General features: G+C 42.0%; 1 protein-coding gene across 2 annotated transcripts in view; it reads right to left on the reverse strand.

Annotated features, from left to right (window-relative positions):
• PLEKHM3 (pleckstrin homology domain containing M3) overlaps positions 1–22,195 on the reverse strand; it is a 226,327-nt gene that overhangs the window by 64,781 nt on the left and 139,351 nt on the right. The gene's annotated exons all lie outside the window — the stretch shown is intronic.

Here is a 22,195-nt window from a genome sequence, read left to right on the forward strand (position 1 = left end):
TTTAATCTTTTTTTATTTTTTAAACTTCAAACTTTTTATTTTGTACTGGGGTATAGCTGATTAACAATGTGGCGGTAGTTTCAGGAGAACAGTGAAGGGACTGAACCATACATATACATGTATCCATGGATGGGAGGGGGTTTGGGGGAGAATGGGTACATGTACATACAAACTAATACCTGTTTTAAATTCCAAGCTAAAAAATCTCATTGTTAAGAAGACAGAAATCCAATTCAGAATGAGCACAATTATTAAATTACAAAGTATATTGGGTGGACAAGGTAATTCCAAAGTTGATCTAGAAAAATAAAAAGGCAAGTATAAATAGGACAATTTGAAAAATGAGAATATGAGATTGTATTTATACTGCTGCTGCTGCTAAGTCACTTCAGTCGTGTCCGACTCTGTGCGACCCCATAGACGGCAGCCCACCACGCTCCCCCGTCCCTGGGATTCTCCAGGCAAGAACACTGGAGTAGGTTGCCATTTCCTTCTCCAATGCATGAAAGTGAAAAGTGAAAGTGAAGTCACCCAGTCGTGTCCGACTCTTAGCGATCCCATGGACTACAGCTTACCAGGCTCCTCCAACCATGGGATTTTCCAGGCAAGAGTATTTATGCTACCAGACATCAAAATATATCATACAATTCAAATAATTGGTGCTGGCATCAGAATGGCTATTGAGGAAATAGAAGTGACTGCTCAGAAACAGATCCTAGAATATATATGTAATTAAATTATGATATATATGGAATAAAAAGCACAGGAAGGATGGATTACTTTAAAAAATGGAGCTGAAATCACTGCTTAACCATTTGGGGGAAAATCAAACTATAGCCTCACTTTATATCAAGAAGTAGAACAAATCCCAACATTACATTATTAAATATATAAAGTTATCTTTAAAAAGACAAGAACATGCAACATGCAAATGATGATTATCTGACCTGAGCATGGTGAAAGGCTTTTCAGCCTTTAAACCAATAGAAAAGAATCAAGGGGAAAAACAGACAGATCTGGACATATAAGAGTTAAACTACTGAGCGAAGAAACATCATATATAAAATTCAAGGGCAAACAACCAAACTACAGAAAATACCACACATAAAGTATTGATAGCCTAATATAGAAGGAACTCACATAAACTGAAAACACAGCTTATCCCCAAATGGTCAAAAGATATGGTCAAACAACTCATGAAAAAAAATAGTTTTAGCAAGAAACATATAAAATGTTTAGCCTCACAAATAAAAAGTAGATATGCAAAGTCAAACAAGGAGAATTTTTTTCTGCTTCTAATATTACCACGTATTTGCAGTTTTTAAACAACAATGGCTAATGCTCCAGTGTTAGAATTTGCTTACACTGTTGGTGTGGGTATGTGCTGTGCTGTGCTTAGTCGCTCAGTCGTGTTCAACTCTTTGCAACCCCATGGACTGTAGGTGGCCAAGCTCCTCTGTCCACGAGGATTCTCCAGGCAAGAATACTGGAGTGGGTTGTCATGCCTTGCTCCAGGGGATCTTCCCAACCCAGGGATTGAACCCAGGTCTCCTGCATTGCAGGCGGATTCTTTACTGTCTGAGGCACCAGGGAAGCCCTGGTGTGGGTGTAAGTGAAGTTGCTCAGTCGTGTCCGACTCTTTGCGACCCCATGGACTGTAGCCTACCAGGCTCCTCCATCCGTGGGATTCTCCAGGCAAGAGTTCTGGAGTGGGTTGCCGTTTCCTTCTCCAGGAGATCTTCCCAACCCAGGGATCGAACCCGGGTCTCCCGCATTGCAGGCAGACGCTTTACCATCTGAGCCACCAGTTGCATCTAGAGCTTTTCAAAAGTTCAGATCCTCTACTTTAGTAGTTCCTCATTTGAATTTATCTTAAATAGTCAGAAACAAAATGATTTTGGCACAAGGATGTATATCATAGTGTTATTTGTAATAATACAAAATTGGAAACCCCACAATGTCCAATAAAAAGGAGGTTAAACTAGCTATAGCAATGGGGATTTTAACATAGGAGTTAACAATCTTCAGAAGTACTGGGTATTTGTGAGTTAAAAGCAAGATAAAAGTTTATATGCTCTGATGAATGGCCATGCTTTACCCCCACTCATGCATAGAACAGAGCTTGCCAGATATGTACCTCAAAGTTAACCTTGGTGGGGGGGTTCACAGCTCCAGTAACCAGCCCTGGCGGGGTCTGTGAGCTCCTTTAATTCCCACATCATCATCCTAGGGATCTTAACACCCCTGTTTCTATACAAACACTGAGTAGTGGAACCCAGAGTCGGGTTTTCAAGGCCTGGGATCTGAACCTCTCTGCCATGCTGCTTGGGCGGTTCTTTTCTCTTCAGTATCCTCCCAAACTTTCTGCAAAGAGTACACTTTTATAATGCAGAAAAAACCCACAGCTTTCAAAACAGTGAATCGAGGCCAAGAGCCCCTGGAAGTTTTGTGTTCTGTTCTGTTCCGACAGCCCACAGTGTGGGAGACAGTTCTGCCATTCTTCCCCCGGCTCTGGGTTCTCCTTCCATTTCCTTCCCTTTCTTCTACTCATTCCAGTGTAAATCATGGAGTCACTCAGCCTAGAGATGGAGTAAAGGCCTTGGTGCACTGCAGAGCCATTCCAGGGCCAGCCTGGCTACTCGTTTTCTTTCCTTTGCCTCCTTCTTTTCCTTCCCTCCTGCCTTTTCAGCAACCCCTGTGAATAAGCCTGGTTCAAAGTTCTGGCTTAACAAAACAAACCAGGGCATCCTGGGGTTAACTGTGGGCTGGCCTTTCACAGTTCTATGATTAAATTGCATTTTTCAGTGGTTCTGCCTTTAAACTCCAAGTCTTTTAAAGAGAAATTTAAGGAGAGCAAAACATAGGAAACAGTGCCAAACACCAATAACATATTTTAGTTGTTTGGGGAATGGGCAGCTTTAGAAACCACAAATTCCCACTTATGCAAGGGCGACTTGAGCTTTTTCTTTATTGCTTAGTGACAGAAGCCTGGCTATAGACCATAGTCAGAGTTTTCTCTTGTTTTCTTTTCTCTCTCTCTCTGAAAACAGTTATAAAAGGCCTGAGCTATCACAAGAAGAGTTGGCTAATCCAACAGCTCTAATCAAATACCAAAAATCATTTTCCACTGATGCAGTTAGTTCAGATTAAAAGGCAGATCCAAGTCTCGGTCTTAGTAACCTGCTATACCTGCTCAACAAGCTCAATCACGTGGAAACACACACTCAAAATGGGAGGCTCCACCCGTTTGACTTTACCACCAATTGGCAGGGCTTTGGTAGCATGTGTTCAAATAGAAATCCGTCTCCTTTCTCCCAAAGAAAATAACTGAAAATGGAAGATAAGATGTGAATATTGTTTTGTGACTATGCTTTCCAAAACAAGGCTGGCACAACACAAAATGGAAAGAATCCCAGAGAGCTCTCTTCTGTGGCCTTATATCTATTCTGACTATCAGGAACAATGAATTCTAATGCCAGAATCTGATGATGAGGTTCTTAAAAACCCCCGCCATTGGAGGCTGGATGAAGGTGTGACCCAGCCAGTCCTAGGGCATGAACTGGTAAACTGTACTACATTCTCACCAAATAAATTGGAAATAAGGTGCCAGTGAGGTTGGGTTTTCATACTCATTCCTCAAATTACTAGCAAATGTGAACTAGTCCCACTTGAGAATAAGAAGATAGCAATGAAGTTCTAAAACAACTTCTTTATATAGAATACATGAAGTAAGCATGTGTAAGGTGTACACTATAAGTCAGGGAAACAGCCTTGGAATGAAGCAGCTGACAGTTATCTGAAGTAGCAACCAAGTAACATGGGTATAAGAGTTAAGTTTTATATTTACTATTATTACTTTTGGCCATGCCATGAGGCACATGAGATCTTAAATTTTCTGACCAGGGACTGAACCTGCATTCCCTGCATTAGAAGCATGGAGTGTTAACCACTGGACTGCCAGGGACGTCCAGAGATTAATTTTACTAAGTAAAGGCTAAACTCAACAGATTCCATAAAAGTTGCAAACAAAAAAACCTAGAAAGTAAGAACTACAAAAAAGTAGAAAAAAGATGAAAATATCCTCTTATAATAAAACACCAGCAAACTGAATCCAGCAACATGTAAAAAGAGTTATATGTTATGACCAATTGGGATTTATCCCAGGAATGCAAGGTTGGTTTAACATCTGAAAATCAAACAGTATAAGAGTTTGATTACGTTAAATCACCACATTAACAGAATAAAGGACAAAAACCACATAATGATCTCAATAGATGCAGAAAAATCATTTGACAAAATCTAGTATCTCTCCACGATAAAAATACTCAACAAGTAGGAAAAGAAGTTTGTATAAGATTGAGTAACATACCTAACTGAAAGAGTCAGTTCATTCTGAATAGCGAAAAACTAAATGTTTTCCCCTCTTTTCTCAAGAAAAGACTTACCATATCTATTCAACATTGTACTAGAGGTTCTAGCCAGTAATTAGGCAAGAAAAAGAAATTTAAAACTCTAGATTGAAAAGGAAGATCTAAAACCATCTCTAGTCTCAGATGACAAGATCTGGTATAAAGAAAAGCTAGAAACATTTTGCTGACATGAAAGTCATAAAAAGAAAACTATTATATTTTTGAACAAGACTCTGTAACTATATCCATGTAGGTTGCTTATACTCTTACAGAGTCTGACTGATTAACACTATCCAGTTCAGAGTTATGGAAACACTAGAAATCCCATTCAACAAGCTAAAATGGTAATATTACTGTCAGAGCATATAATAAATTCCCATTTCAACATAAAGAGGTATATATGTATTTTTATTAGGAGAAAATCAGTTTCTCTTCCCCTATCTATCAAACATATTAAATATTATTTAAGTACCTACTGAAAATATCTTAAAAAGTATCACTGAGTAAGATTCCAAATGGCTGAGTTCAGTTCAGTTGCTCAGTCGTGTCCAACTCTTTGTGACACCATGGACTGCAGCATGCCAGGCTTCCCTGTCCATCACCAAATCCTAGAGCTTGCTCAAACTCATGTCTATCGAGTTGGTGATGCCATCCAATCTCATCCTCTCTCATTCCCTTTTGCTCCTGCCTTCAATCTTTCCCAGCATCAGGGTCTTTTCCAATGAGTCAGTTCTTCACATCAGGTGACCAAAGTATTGGAGCTTCAGCTTCAGCATCAGTCCTTCCAATGAATATCCAAATGATGAGCCTGCCCGAATATCCACAGATTTCATTCTGGCCCTGTCTCCTGCAGGTGTTCTGAGTCATCGCTACTCACAAGGGAACAAAGATGACATCAATGTGATAGGCCTGTTCCAGCTCCCTGTGCACTAGATAGTAAAAGACTCCACATGGACATGCGGCTTCAAGTTGACTGGAAACAAGCCATGGCCACCCGTGGCTAAAACTGAGGCCAAAGGGTAGATGAGGATGAGAACCTACATGTTTCCCTAAAAAGATCCTTTAAGGCACAAAGGAAAGCCAAGTTAAGGAGAAGACTACTCAGACATCTTAGGGTTAGTAAAAAATAAAAGCTCCATGTAATCCAGTAATATCCACTAGTCTACAGAGTGATCCAGGTGCTTGGGAATGTCTTGGTCTGAGCCTAGTTTATATTCGCAGCACAATGTCAATGGCAGTGATCCTGTTGCTTTGGGTTTGCTGACCAATGCTAGTCTTGAACTTGCCAGATCTTCCCTGGCTAACTCGTACATAACCTGAAAAACCACTTTAAATCTTGCTGGAGTCCTTCAACTTTGCTTCTTGTTTGTATTTTGGCCCTATAGACAACCCTTGCAGCTCTAGTCTCCTTGACTTTGGGCATTTGGGCCTCCTCCTTTCCCTTTTACAAATCCTTCTGTATCTCCAAATGTAGCTCCTCTTTCTAGACCAACTTTGAAATCGCATGTAAAGTACTAATGTGTTGATTAAAACAATGAAGAAACAGATAGAAAAAAAAAAAAACCTTTTAAAATTTTCTTAAATCTGTCCAATTTTTTAGCTTCTCTTTCTCTTGAGTCCCAGAAACAGCAGCAGCAACATTAAAGAAAAACAAAGCAAAACAAACACTAACTTCTTAAGTATTTCTCAACCATGCTCTGAACTTGCCAGTTTGGAAGTGAAAATGAAATAAACATGTTAGCAAGTATAAGTATTCTAAGATTGGTTGCTTACAACAGTTATTTCAGATATCTCATCTTTCAAAAAAATTTTATTAATAAGTAGCACTGCAATCCTGGCAGGAAAACTATAAACCTAGAGAAAAGATGTAACAGAATTCCATAAAAGGAGCTATTTAATCATTTCCCTGAAGAAAATGCTTGAATGCACTTTATTATTATTTTTTTTAATGCACTTTAGAAAGAATTGGCATGACTCCACATCACCCTGTCTGAAGTACTCAAAGCTACTTGGGCGACTGAAAGGAATCATACTATGAGAGTGACTGAGCAAGAGCATCCAGGTTTCATGTTTTCTGGATCAGTACAATTTTTAAAGGGGCTTCCCTGGTGGCTCAGGGGTAAAGAATTCACCTGCAATGCAGGAGACACAGATTCGACCCCTGAGTTGGGAAGATACCCTGAAGAAGAAAATGGCAACCCACTCCAGAATTCCTGCCTGGGAAATCCCATGGACAGGGGAGCCTGGCAGACAACAGTCCGTGGGGTTGCCAAAGAGTTGGACATGACTGAGAGACTAAAAAACTTTTAAAAAAGTGCCCTGTTTTTAATTTTGCCTAGTAAGGACACGAAGAGCAGCACTATCACCACATTTCACAAGAGAGGACAAATTCACCACATTATATTTTTCTCCTTTCCTCATGACCTGGTGAGAACTCTGTCCCAGATGAGTTTTCAACGCACAGAAGAAAATTGAGATTTTTGTGTGATAAGGGAATAAGGATCTCACTATTTGCCAAAACTATTGCTTTAAAGTGAATTTCAAAATAGAAGAATTGGGAAAGTTTCCAAACTTCAATCATGTGAAAATACCTTCACAGATGTTTTCAAAGCAGCATTTCCACTTGCGTTCAGTTCAGTTCAGTTTAGTTGCTCAGTTGTGTCCGACTCTTTGCGACCCCATGAACCGCAGCATGTCAGGCCTCCCTGTCCATCACCAACTCCTGGAGTCTACCCAAATCCATGTCCATTGAGTCGGTGATGCCATCCAACCATCTCATCCTCTGTCGTCCCTTCTTCTGCCCTCAATCTTTCCCAGCATCGGGGTCTTTTCAAATGAGTCACCTCTTCGCAGCAGGTGGCCAAAGGATTGGAGTTTCAGCTTCAACATCAGTCCTTCCAATGAACACCCAGGACTGATTGATCTCCTTTAGGAAGGACTGGTTGGGTCTCCTTGTAGTGTAGAGTCTTCTCCAACACCACAGTTCAAAAGCATCAATTCTTCGGCATTCAGCTTTCTTTATAGTCCAACTCTCACATCCATACACGACCACTGGAAAAACCATAGCCTTGACTAGATGGACCTTTGTTGACAAAGTAATGTCTCTGCTTTTTAATATTCTGTCTATTGGTCATAACTTTCCTTCCAAGGAGTAAGCATCTTTTAATTTCATGTCTGCAATCACTATCTGCAGTGATTTTGGAGCCCCCAAAATAAAGTCTGACACTGTTTCCACTGTTTCCCCATCTATTTCCCATGAAGTGATGGGACTGGATGCCATGATCGTTGTTTTCTGAATGCTGAGCTTTAAGCCAACTTTTTTACTCTCCTCTTTCACTTTCATCAAGAGGCCCTTTACTTTCTTCTTTACTTTCTGCCTTAAGGGTGGTGTCATCTGCATATCTGAGGTTATTGATATTTCTCCTGGCAATCTCAATTCTACCCTGTGCTTCTTCCAGCCCAGTGTTTCTCATGATGTATTTTGCATGTAAGTTAAATAAGCAGGGTGACAATATACAGCCTTGACGTACTCCTTTTTCTATTTGGAACCAGTCTGTTGTTCCATGTCCAGTTCCATCTGTTGCTTCTTGATCTGCATATAGGTTTCTCAAGAAGCAGGTCAGGTGGTCTGGTATTCCCATCTCTCTCAGAATTTTCCACAGTTTATTGTGATCCACACAGTCAAAGGCTTTGGCATAGTCAATAAAGCAGAAATAGATGTTTTTCTAGAACTCTCTTGCTTTTTCCATGGTCCAGTGGATGTTGGCAATTTGATCTCTGGTTCCTCTGCCTTTTCTAAAACCAGCTTGAACATCAGGAAGTTCATGGTTCACGTATTGCTGAAGCCTGGCTTCAAGAATTTTGAGCATTACTTTACTAGCGTGTGAGATGAGTGCAATTGTGCAGTAGTTTGAGCATGCTTTGGCATTGCCTTTCTTTGGGATTGGAATGAAAACTGACCTTTTCCAGTCCTGTGGCCACTGCTGAGTTTTCCACATTTGCTGGCATATTGAGTGCAGCACTTTCACAGCATCATCTTTTAGGATTTGAAATAGCTCAACTGGAATTCCATCACCTCCACTAACTTTGTTCATAGTGATGCTTCCTAAGGCCCACTTGACTTCACATTCCAGGATGTTTGGCTCTAGGTGAGTGTGAGTGATCACACCATCGTGATTATCTGGGTCATGAAGATCTTTTTTGTACAGTTCTGTGTATTCTTGCCACCTTTTCTTAATATCTTCTGCTTCGGTTAGGTCCATACCATTTCTGTCCTTTATCGAGCCCATCTTTGCATGAAATGCTCCCTTGGTATCTCTAATTTTCTTGAAGAGATCTCTAGTCTTTCCCATTCTGTTGTTTTCCTCTATTTCTTTGCATTGATCGCTGAGGAAGGCTTTCTTATCTCTCCTTGCTATTCTTTGGTACTCTGCATTCAAATGGGTATATCTTTCCTTTTCTCCTTTACTTTTGGCTTCTCTTCTTTTCACAGCTATTTGTAAGGCCTCCTCAGACAGCCATTTTGCTTTTTTGCATTTCTTTTTCTTGGGGATGGTCTTGATTCCTATCTCCACTTTTGTTAATTAATTTCAATTGAGTCACTGTTTGCTTAAGTTAATACATTTTAAAATGACAGTCTTATATGAATACCATAAATGGATGGCCAGAATCCCTTATAAAATCATGATAACTTAACTGCTGAAAGGCCCTGAACTTCCAGATAACTCTGAAAGGGAGATATACAGGTATTAGGGGTTCAAGTCCTCCCAGGACTGGAATGAGACTTTGCTTGATACAACCTCAAGGAAATGTCATTTAATGCCATGACCATGTACTGCCTAAAAGCATATCTTATACCAACTAATGGGGCTTCCCTGGTGGCTCAGAGGGTAAATATCATTTTATTACCCTCTTATGGTAGATGTTCCATAGAATCAGAGGTATCCTTACATAGTAATTAAGAGCAATGGCTAACTCGGTTCAAATTTGGAGACTTACCCATGTACCAGCTAGTAACCTTCAGCAAGCCATTTACCTTCTCTGCTTAGGTCTTCATCTATGAAATGGGGATAAGAATAATACCCACTTCATTGTGAGGGTCAAACTAGCATCTACAGGTAAAGTTCTTTGAATGGTAAGTGACAGGTATTAAGAGCTCAAAAATGTTAACAATTATTCTTATTCTCCTACACTTGGAGGAATACCAAAACGTCTAGGCATCTATTAGACTATATCAAGCCTATAGTGATACAGTAACATGTTTCTGGAGAAAACATATAGCTAGAGAATAAGAATGACAATTCCTTTGCTAATTTGCATTAAAGTGAATAACTTGGTACACATGTATCTAAGGCAACTCATTGTTCCTTTGGTTTGTTTCCTTCCATGGCCCATTTTCTAGGTCAAGAGCAAGTCTGAATGATATATTTTTGCCTCTAAGGCATAGAACACAATGCATTTGACACAAAAAGATTACACCATAGAGAAAGGCTTTCAGAATCTTAACTGCAAGTCACTACTTAGGTAAACAAGACCATCCAAATATACTAGGCTTCTAAGTATGAAATTAATGTCATCTCTATTTAGAGTAAACAATAGAATTAATGTAGGATTGAACCCTCAGAGTGGGGGGATTTAACCCTCACATGTTATGATTTAATTTATATTATGAAACACAGTTCAGAAGGACTTACTCATTACCAAGTCATCAAATAAATGAGCTAACATCAAAAAGCAGGAGTTCTAGGGGGCTCCTAAGATGGATTAGTTGGTCTTGAACAAGAAAGACATATATTAACATATCCTAAGCTGTTGCCTTTCATGTGTCTCATCCCTTTTGTCCCTGGGACTATATTTGGCACAGTGGGAACAGCAGCACTGCCAGGGCGGTCAAGTAGAAAGAGAGGGTATTAATTTAGTAGATCTTGGTCAAGGTTAGGGCAAGAGATAGTGGACAAGTATATATTTAGTTTATTAAACTACAAGATAAGGTCAAATTGAAAATTTATAGTTAATCTCTGGATCTTCTAATGGGTCTACTTGATGGAGGTCTCCTTCAAAGGAGCTGGATTTTAAAAATATCTTCCCCAGTTTGTTCACTGTAGATAAGTTTCTGCCATTGCTACAAGATAGTTCTTGGTAGCATCTTTTTCTCCCCCTCTCCTCCACTCAACTTTGGCTGTTTCTTCCTCTAAGGTCTCAAGTTGAACATCTCAGCTTTTCCTTTTTGCTGTCATGATCCTCCATTTGTAACTTGCCTCCCTTTTCTCTACAGCCCCTTTCCTCGAAAGGCTTCTCTTCGGATGAGACCAAGTTGTCATCAATGTCCGTGCTCTTCCAGGCAGGTCTCCCAACTTTTCTAGTGAATTCAGCATCAAACATTAACTACTCTTCCTAAAAAATGCTATCTTCCCTTTCTTCTCTTCCTTCCCTACCATCAAGGATATTTTTTTGAAAAATTCCTTCACTCTACTTTTATGTCTATAAGTGACAGAATGTTCCAAATTTTGGAAGTTTGGAATTAGGTCACATCTTTTAATTTTCCTTTGTACCTTTTCCCTAGCACTTCTTTTAGAAGCTTAGCTTGAGTTCTTTAAGAAACCAAAGAGAGCTGAATAAGCTCAGATGCAGGGCTTCCCTGGTACCTCAGTCAGTAAAGAATCTGCCTGCAATGCAGGAGACATGGGTTCGATCCTGGGTGGGGAAGATCCGTGGAGAAGGAAATGGCAACCCACTCCACTATTCTTGCTTGGAAAATCGCATGGACAGAGGAGTCTGGCAGGCTACAGTCCATGGGGTCACAAGAACTGGACACAACTTAGTGACTAAACCACCACCACCACCAAGCTCAGGTGCAAAGCAGTGAATTCCCTTCCCCTTTGTTTACTGAATTTGCATCTGGTCTGGGTATATAATCACAGAATGCCGAGGACTGGAGCTCAATTAACCTAAACTAGTAGCAGCGGCTCTAGCTTTCAGTGAACCCTAACCCTACGTATAAATGGCCTCTGGCAGTTCAGTTCAGTCGCTCAGTCGTGTCCGACTCTTTGCGACCCCATGAATCGCAGCACGCCAGGCCTCCATGTCCATCACCAGCTCCCGGAATTCACCCAAACTCATGTCCATCGAGTCGGTGATGCCATCCAGCCACCTCATCATCTGTCGTCCCCTTCTCCTCTTGCCCCCAATCCCTCCCAGCATCAGAGTCTTTTCCAATGAGTCAACTCTTCACATGAGGTGGCCAAAGTATTGGAGTTTCAGCTTCAGCATCAGTCCTTCCAAAGAACATCCAGGACTGATCTCCTTTGGAATGGACTGGTTGGATCTCCTTGCAGTCCAAGGGACTCTGAAGAGTCTTCTCCAACACCACAGTTCAAAAGCATCAATTCTTCGGCACTCAGCTTTCTTCACAGTCAAACTCTCACATCCATACATGACTACTGGAAAAACCATAGCCTTGACTAGATGGACCTTTATTGGCAAAGTATGTCTCTGCTTTTCAATATGCTATCTAGGTTGGTAATAACTTCCCTTCCAAGGAGTAAGCGTCTTTTAATTTCATGGCTGCAATCACCATCTGCAGTGAGTTTGGAGCCCCCAAAAATAAAGTCTGACACTGTTTCCACTGTTTCCCCATCTATTTCCCATGAAGTGATGGGACCGGATGCCATGATCTTAGTTTTCTGAATGTTGAGCTTTAAGCCAACTTTTTCACTCTCCTCTTTCACTTTCATCAAGAGGCCCTTTAGTTCTTCTTTACTTTCTGCCATAAGAGTGGTGTCATCTGCATATCTGAGGTTATTGATATTTCCCCTGGCAATCTCGATTTCAGCCTGTGCTTCTTCCAGCCCAGTGTTTCTCATGATGTACTCTGCATAGAAGTTAAATAAGCAGGGTGACAATATACAGCCTTGACGTACTCCTTTTCCTATTTGGATCCAGTCTGTTATTCCATGTCCAGTTCTAACTGTTGCTTCCTGACCTGTACACAGGTTTCTCAAGAGGCAGGTCAGGTGGTCTGGTATTCCCATGTCTTGAAGAATTTTCCACAGTTTATTGTGATCCACACAGTCAAAGGCTTTGGCATAGTCAATACAGCAGAAATAGATGTTTTTTGGAACTCTCTTGCTTTTTCCATGATCCAGCGCATGTTGGCAATTTGATCTCTGGTTCCTCTGCCTTTTCTAAAACCAGCTTGAACATCTAGAAGTTCATGGTTCACATATTGCTGAAGCCTGGCTTGGAGAATTTTGAGCATTACTTTACTAGTGTGTGAGATCAGTGCAACTGTGCAGTAGTTTGAGCATGCTTTGGCATTGCCTTTCTTTGGGATTGGAATGAAAACTGACCTTTTCCAGTCCTGTGGCCACTGCTGAGTTTTCCACATTTGCTGGCATATTGAGTGCAGCACTTTCGCAGCATCATCTTTTAGGATTTGAAATAGCTCAACTGGGATTCCATCACCTCCACTAGCTTTGTTCATAGTGATGCTTTCTAAGGCCCACTTGACTTCACATTCCAGGATGTCTGGCTCTAGGTGAGTGATCACACCATTGTGATTATCTGGGTCATGAAGATCTTTTTTGTACAGTTCTTCTGTGTATTCTTGCCTCTATACTCTGGTGTAAATTAACGCCTTTGAATCTGTCTGATTCCTTTACAATGATCTGAATGGGTAAATAGTGCCTTAGAAATATCACTCCACCACTAAAATAAGGAACAAAATCTTCATATTCATTCACAGGGCACCTGCAGAATGCTGGGCACTGTTCCAGGCGCTCAGGATATGGGTGAACAGCTCCAACAGGTCCTGTTTTCCTGGAGCAGTGACTTCCTGAGAGTATTTAAAGGCCAAGGAAAATGATTACAGTCACTCTGGTCAAGGAAATCAGCTTAAAACCATCCTATTAAAGAAGAGGGGGGCAATTCATTGGTGGATGGGCCACTGTTGATAAAAGCTCCACCTCCCTGAACTAGGATACACATTTAAGAGTGGGCAGGAGGTTTCAAAAAAAAAAATCTTAACCCAACCCAAAAGATAATGGGAATCATCTGTTCTGCTCTCATGTACAAACCTATAATTTATGGAAAGATGGGAAAGAGAAAGTCCCTGAGGAGACCCAGCCAAGTTCTGCGGTGAAAATTCAACTATACTCAACGCTCAGACTGGAAGAGGTGGGGGTGGAGCGGAGCAAGAAGCCACAGGAAAAATAACACGTCCTGAGGTGGCCAGCTCCCTCTCCTTTCCGACTTCCAAGGCCATTCCTGGGACAAGCTGCCTTCCTCCTCTTCTCCTGCCACCCTCAACCCTTCCCATTCATGGGTGATTGCTTTTTCTTCTTTATTTTTCAGTCATTTTTTAAGGATCCCAAACTGGCTGTGGTGCTCATAATTCCTGTCACAAGGTAATGTCAACAGTATAAATTACAGGGCATCCGAGGAAGCAGGTAGTTAAGATCAAGTGCGAACGTATGTTATTAAATTAAAATGGAGTTACCCGGAATCTTCAAATTATGGAGAAGAGACCATTTCCTTAAATATATGGCTGTGTATAATATATATTTGCATATATATTTGTGCACACTTACATATAAAGTAATTTACTATTAAAAAATATGCTATACAACCCGATAGCAGCAAAGGCCATCATTAAATGCAATGTCACGAGCAGTGTCACTCTTCCAAATTCTGATTTTGCATTTCCATTCTATATCAGAATGGCTACATACTGTCTTTTTTTTTTTTTGGTTCTTCTATTGGGGTATTGTTACTTAGCTTTATAATACTGCCTTTAAAGAGTATGGTTATTAATAAGTTGACTACTATTTTCAATGTAATTTTTTTAATGCCAGTATTAGTGCTGTGCCACTTGAAAACATTTTATTATACTTAATAATTCGCTAAGGTACCTCAATAAAATGTCAATGTATACTTTATTAGTTTCCTTATCAGCCATGTAAGGTAAATTATAATCCATGTCAGAGATGAAGAAATTGAAGCCATCTAAACTATGAGAGATTGGTGGTAGAGGCGGAAGTAGGATTTGAAATAAATGTCAAATTGTCCAGGGAGGGAATCCCCTCTGAACCATTTCAGAATTTCTATTGTCAGTTAAGGTGTCCTTCCTATTCACAGACAGCTAGAATTGCTAGTCAGACTAAAAAATCCAGATAGAGAAGCACCGGCATCATAGGGCGCAGCCTAAAGGCTCGTCAGTGTTATAAATCTGCTGAACCTCGTTAATATTACGGTGAGGGACTTTCCACAGCAGCGTCTGTGGAGCATTCACTATACACCAGGCATTCTTCTAAGCACTTTATGTATTTGTGACTTGCTTAACTTCTCCGTCTTGTGAGGGAGGTACTTTAATCATCCTCATTTTAATAACTGTTTAACTGACTTGCTCAAGATCACAAGATGCAAACCCAGGCTGTCTTGTTGCCAGCCTCTGTGCTCTCAACTACTGGGCTACACGCAGAGGGCATGCCGCAGCCACACAACAGGCCATGGTTATTCAAAGCTTTACTGCAAAGACAGGTGTCTGAACTCAGAACCAAATAGCCCCAAAGCTAAAAAACAAAAAAGATAAATGTTAGTGAGGTCTTCAGTTCACAAAGGCTCACTATGCAACAACAGCCTGTAGTAACGCACAACCCCTTTCGAGTTCATTCTCATCCTTGTCTTGCTCTTCTAATAACTGATTAATTCAGCAGATGTTTACTGGGCACTTCCTCTTGCATATAAGATAGAGACTGCATTCAAGGTTGACTCTTTCACTTATAGTAGTAGAGTTAGTGGCCCAGTCATGTCCTACTCTTTGCAACCCCATGGACTACAGCCCACCAGGCTCCTCCATCCATGGGATTTTCCAGGCAAGAATACTGGAGGAAGGAATTGCCAGGGTTGCCATTTCCTTCTCCAGGGGATCTTCCCGACCTAGGGATTGAACCTGGGTCTCCTGAATTGCAGGCGGACTCTTTATGGTCTGAGCCACTAAGAAGCTTTCACTTATTTATGGATTGCTTTAAAAGTTCCTGTGAACAGGCCTAAGAGCTAAGTAACTCAGGTGACATTTTATTTGGGGAGCGTGTCTTGTAAAGAATCATAAAACTACCCTTTCTGCTCCCAGCCTGGGGACTGAGGACACCCCACTGGGCCAGCTCCTCCAGATCCTGCACGTGAAGGGTGGATCTTTCTTCCTAAATGAATCTCTTTCAGCGCCCTACCCACTGGCACGTGTGTCTTGTCATATGCATTTTTAATTCAGTGCATCACGGTTCTAACAGTTAACAAATACCTGAAAAGTTGTAAAATACAGTCCATAAATCAAAGGGTGCCAGTAGTTTCCTGAGACGCTCATGATCATTTGAAAGTATTCTTTTTTTTTTTTTTTTTTTACTGTGGTAACTATACATAGCATAAATTTTACCATTTTACCATTTTTAGGTGTATCTGATTACTTTTGAATACACTTCATGGATTACTCTTCTAAATACTATAAACTACTACATCTTAACCTTTTCATGGGTAATAAAATCACCATCCAGATATTAAGCTGGTTTTCCTAATGAACTAGCCATAGTACTGTCTGAGAGACCAGCTTCTCTCTGGATTGGGGGCACTTCCATCCTTGGGGGTGCCCCTTTCCTCTCCACCGTTGATGGACTCAGAAGCTAGCTCTGAGGTTTGACGTTTCTTTGCCTCCCTCATCCTAAGCAGCTGAATCAACTTCTCTCTCCACCCCTTTCATTATCCCATTCCATCCACCCCTTTGCCATCCATGGGGTGGAGACTCAGCTTATAAGTGTGCAGAAGAAAACCCCAGAAGCAAGAAACTAGAATAACTTGCCCCTGCTAACAAAACAAACCAGAAAACACAGTAGAGGCCAAGACCTCACAGTCGCTGAGTTCCAAATCCTTCCTTATCCCAAGGAGACAGACTGCCTGCCTCTCTATTCTAAGCTCAGGCAATGTGGCTTAAGCAAACTCATAGGAGGAATTCAAGCCTCAAGATCCATTTTCAGCTTCTCCCGGATCCCCATGTGCCTTTTTATCCTTACTCCATCTTGGCCAGCCAAATGTGAAAGCCTGTGTAAAGACCATTACATGCCTCACTTTGAAAGGGCTTTAATGCCCTTATGAACTAACTCCCGGCTGAAATCTTTGGTCCCATGGAAACAGAGAAAGCAGCAGCCAGTTGCAAAACAAAACAAAACAACAAAAAAGAGCTGTTATCTCTGTGTTAAATTAAACTCAGATCTGCTTAATATCTTGGCCAACTTATGCCACAATTATTTTGGCCCTTTCTGCCACCCCAAAGTCTTCTGTGGCCGAAATGCACCGTGGTGCTGCTGTCTGACACTGTGCCAGCAGGCCTGTGCCAAAGCCAAGTAACACCCTTCCTTCTTGGGGTTTTGGGGGAGCAGGGGAGGGTTGCTAATTCCTTTCGTGACCACTGACTAAGAGCTGAGTGGCCAACAATTTGGTAAATTATATACACACCTAAAATGTCAGCTGCATCAGAGATTTTTGCTCTCTATCTTTCCAGTAGCTGAAGGGAAGAGAACCTTGAGGCTAAAGGCAATTCTAGACGAGTTGGGTTTCCTAACCACATTCGGTAGGAGGGATATTCGCAGGACTCCAGGCATTCAGGATCCCCAGCAGCAAAGAATCATCTTTGATAAGTGTATATGCCAATGATTCAAACCAATGGAAAAGGCTGGGAATTAAAATTAGTCACAGTTATAAACACACACACACACACGAAAGAGGAGAGAGAGGAGCTCAGCCACAAAAGTCCTTTTTGGAATCAGACTAGCTGTAAAATACAAAAACACACACGACACGGGTCAGCCAGTTTTAAATGTAGAATGTGTTAACTCCAAACTTTTGAAATGCAAAAAGCAAATTCATAGCCCAAAGAATCCGTATGTGTTTAGCCCTGCATTCCCTTTGGAACTGTAAGTTAATATATTCTGTGGATAATCCATTTCTGTGTTCTAGAAACTCGTTGTTTTTGACATCTACAGGTCAATGGGTTAGACAGTATGGAGATATTTTGACCACCATGGCAGAGGTCAGAATGCAAACATTTTAGGGGGTCTGGCCCGTGTAGGGGAAGCTGGACAGGGGACTGGGCCTGACCACTACGATCCCAGTGTCTCCACTAAGTGTCCTGGGCTCTGGGACTCTTGCCACACATGGTGCTGGCCCTCTGGCACCTCATTCTCATCCCCTTTGCTTAGAATTCCCTCCCTCCACCCACTGGAAAGACTTGGTGGGGCTTTGGCAATGGCGGGGCTTGGCCTTGCCACCTGGGGGATCTCACTACCAGTTTGCATTTAGAAATAAGAGAGTGTCAGTGCTTGAAGCAGATGGTACAGTGTACTGCCTTGGAGTGTGTGCCCTTAGTGAAGGGACTCCTGTAGCTAGTGGGTAGTAGTTATTGGTTTTTGTTTTGATAAATCTGAAAAATTTCATACAAAATTGAAAAAGTTTGAAAAATAAGAGTATGTGCTAAAAACAGGACGGCCTGGGTTTGAACCCCTGCTTCTCTGCTTTAACTAGGAGGCTCTGGACAAGTTCATCCCACTAGCAAAAGATGAATAATAATACACCTGTCTTAGAGGGCTGTTGTGAGGATTACATGAGTTAATCCATGTAGATTTTGAACAGGATTTGGCCTAAAGTAAGCACTCAAAAATAAAAGTAACTAACATCTCTTGAAAGTGAAACTGAAAGTCGCGCAGTTATGTCTGACTCTTTGCTACCCCATAGACAAAAAGTCCATGGAATTCTCCAGGCCAGAATACTGGAGAGGGTAGCCTTTCCCTTCTTCAGGGTATCTTTCCAACCCAGGGATCGAGCTCAGGTATCCCGCATTGCAGGCAGATTCTTTACCAGCTGAGCCACAACGGCAGCCCAGCATATAATAAAAAGTAATTATTGTTAATCTAAGTTTTAGTACAACCTCCTTATTTTACAAAGATTTTAAGTGCCCGGGATAGAATGTGACTTGGTAAGAGCTGGTGCAAGGTGCTCAGTCATGTTTGACTCTTGGTGTCCCCAAGGACTGTAGTCCGCCAAGCTCCTCTCTTTATGGAATTCTCCAGGCAAGAATACTGGAGTGGGTAGCTGGGTAGCCATTTCCTCCTCCAGAGCATCCTCCTCACCCAGGGATCAAACCCACGTCTCCTGCATCTCCTGCATTAGCAAGTGGATTCTTTACTACTAGTGCCACCTGAGATACCCTAATATGTATAAGCAAGGATAGGCTTCCCTGGTGGCTCAGACAGTAAAGAATCTGCCTGCAATGCAAGAGACCTGGGTTTGGTCTCTGGGTTGGGAAGATCCCCTGGAGAAGGGAATGGCTACCCATTCCAGTATTCTTGCCCGGAGAATCCCATGGACAGAGGAGCCTGGTGGGCTACAGTCCATGGGTCACAAAGAGTCAGACAGGACTGAGAAACTAACACTTTCACTTTTCAAAGGATAGGCTGCTGTTATTACTGTGGATAGTGGGTTTCCTGAATGTTCCTCTCTCTCTCCTTGCTGCGACATGACAGTGGAATGAGAGCTTGGCCTTCAGTGAGATTGTGTCTTAACCACTCAGGAGCAAAGCCCTCAGGTTGAGAATCCTGGCTCTTTCTAGTCCCTTTCTTCCACTTGTCAGATGATGAGTTCTTGCCTCCAGCAGGCAGTAGGCAGAGAAAAGAGAAGAAGGGGAAACTCCAACCAGTAGTTTTATTATCCATTATTGCTGAGACTTTTTCTGCACCCTTGACCTCTGCTCCAGCCAAGAATCCATTCACAATATCCTGCCTTGTTGTCAGGTCTACGCCTTCCCTTATGAATGCCCTGTCCTTTTATTGTCTGAGCTGCAGTGGGCTCTATGCTGTTAGCCTGCCAAACACCAACCCACTGATCACCAGATAACCTGAGCGACGCTGCCCATCTTAGGAGCAAACCCACTAAATGGCATATTATCTTTCATATGTTTTTATTGGCCTACTTTTGTATGCTGGGCATTATTTCTAATTGCCAATAGGTTATAAGGTATTAGGAAGACAATTTATCTGTTGAAGTACCGATGCTTTCTAATTGTGGTGCTGGAGAAGACTCTTAAGAGTCCCCTGGACAGCAAGGAGATCACACCAGTCAATCCTAAAGGAAATCAACCCTGCATATTCATTGGAAAAACTGATAATGCAGCTGAAGCTCCAATACATTGGCCACCTGATGCGAACAGCCAACTCACTGGAAAAGACCCTTATGCTGGGAAAGATTGAAGGTTGGAGGACAAGGGGGTGACAGAAGATGAGATGGTTGGATGGCATCATCGAATCAATGTACATGAGTTTGAACAAACTTTCCGAGGTGGTGAAGGACAGTCCTGGTGTACTGCAGTCCATGGGGTTGCAAAGAGTCAGACATGACTTAGCGACTGAACAACAACAAAGGTATATACAAAAATCAGTATATTTGACTTATTTTTGTAAGCTGTCATTTAGATTGTATTTGTGAAAATGCTTAGAACTTCTATTTAATGACAAAAAGTTGAAATACCAGTTGACCTTTGGCATATGCAAATCTTGCCATTTGTTGCTTAGAACTGAAGGAGCTGAGAGCTGGCTCTCCTCCCAGGTTTTTGGCTATGCCCCAAGCTTGGTTGTTTTACGCACACTGACTGGGAAACCTCAGAAAGTAGGTACAGGTAGAGTGGCTTCCACAATTTAATTGCTTCTCAAGGATCCTAAAATCATAGAACCAGGGCCGTAGGGCTGGAATGGGCTGTAAAAATTCTTAATTCAACCTTTTCACTTCACAAATGAGGAAACTCAGGACTCAAGAAGTGAGGTGATCAACTTGGTTTTTATCCAAATAACACCTGTGATTCTCCTCTTGGGAACAGAGATAGTACAAAGCCAAAGTCAGAGAAAAAAGTGGTCCAAAGTTGGATGTAGTGTATGAATTTGTCATTTAAAGATGCCGTATAGCTTTAACCAGAGGGTTAACAGGGTTGAGAATAATCCCTATGAGGGTTAAGTTAAAAATCTGTTAAAGAAAAGAAACTTGGATTTTATAAGCTATGAGAAGTGACAAGGATGGAGATATTTTCAGAGGTAAGCTGTGTTTCCATTCCTCACTAAGACTTAATAGAACACATGGGTTCAGGGAGATGCAGAGGATTTCAACACAATTCAACATCAGTTAATTCTAGGAGTAAAGGCCCTTCAGTCCAGCTCCCTTCCACCTCAGTGTTAAAGGAAGCTAGAAAGCCAATTACTCTCGCAGCAGGGCCTCTCCCATACTGCATGGAAGAACATACTGCAAACCTGTGTGCTTTACAAGCAAGTAAAACTATAATTGCAGGTGGGAAAGAACATGGGTTCTCTTTGTTTCTGCCAACATTTCAGTCTAGCAAGCTCCTCCCTTCTATAGCTGCAGAAATAGCACAGACTTTTTTTTTTTAGCACACAAAATATGTATTCTATGGCTCTATAAAACTTAACAGAATGCTTTTTGTTAACATTGAAAAGATAATCTCTGCACGGCCCACCAAAAGGGCATGCATTCTTCAGAGACAGGTGCTTAAGGTGCCCACCTTTATCTGGAAAGCAACACCCACCTTCTGGTTTAAGCTTGGAAAGTCTCTCAGCAAGACTAACAAAGGTGGCAAGGGTGGGAGGGTAATACCTGGCTTGCTCCAGCAGAGCCTTGGGGAGATCTTGCTGCCTGGGAGAAAGGGGTGGGATGGAGGGCTATCCAGGTGCAATCCCCCTTATGGGGTCACTTGGGAGGTCTGGTCCACGACTGCCCTGGAGGCAGGAGAAAGCTTTCCCTACCAAGGTGCTGCTCCATATGGTGACTCTCCCCAGGTGGACCCAGTAGTAAAGAACTCACCTGCCAATGCAGGAGACATCAGAGATGTGGGTTCAATCCCCGGGAATATCCCCTGGAGTAGGAAATGGCAACTCGCTCCAGTATTCTTGCCTGGAGAATCCCATGGACAGAGAAGCCTAGCGGGCTACAGTCTGTCGGGTTGCAAAAGAGCCAGACACGACTGAAGCAACTTAGCATGCACACATGCAGCTGCTGCCGCATCGGAGGAACCTGTGGCCTAGAGCCCCCTGCAGAATCTGAGAGGCAGAACTCAGGGTGCAGCCAGCATTACTTATGTCCTCACAACTGCAGTCCAGTGTCCACAGATGCAGAGTCGTGGTGCCGCTGAAGAAAGCTGCAGAGGGCCGTTTACAAAGGTCCACGTCTCCAGGCAGCACTATACCAGTAGGGTACCACGGGCACATCTCCTCTCTCTTAAACCCTCTCTGTTAAGCAGAGTTCTAAGGGTCATACATATTAACTTCTTTAAACCTCATAAGCACATTTCAGGGTAGGTACAATTACTATCCCTGCTTCAGAAATGAAGTGCTTCTTCTTTTTTTACTTAAAATTTTTTTAAATTAAAAAAAAATTTTTTTTAGAGGTTTTAAAATATTTTGGCTGAATCATCCAGGATCTTAGTTTCCTGACCAGGGATTGAACCCATGCCCCCATGTAGTGGAAGTGCAGAGTCACTTCCACTGAACCACCAGTGAAGTTCCTGAAGTGCTCCTTGAGGCACCAAGTGAAGTGACTTGCCCAGGGTCACCTAAGCGAGTCTGGGGTGAGCGTCTGAATGTGGGCAGCTGGTTTCCAAGGCTCCATGTATAATCGCTGCACTGTTCAGCCCTTCTGCGATGCCTAAGGTCAGGTATCATCCCTCTTTTGGAGACCTTTGCTCCAGG

The sequence above is a fragment of the Bubalus kerabau genome, chromosome 3, assembly GCF_029407905.1.
Source record: "Bubalus kerabau isolate K-KA32 ecotype Philippines breed swamp buffalo chromosome 3, PCC_UOA_SB_1v2, whole genome shotgun sequence".
Lineage (NCBI taxonomy): Eukaryota > Metazoa > Chordata > Mammalia > Artiodactyla > Bovidae > Bubalus > Bubalus kerabau.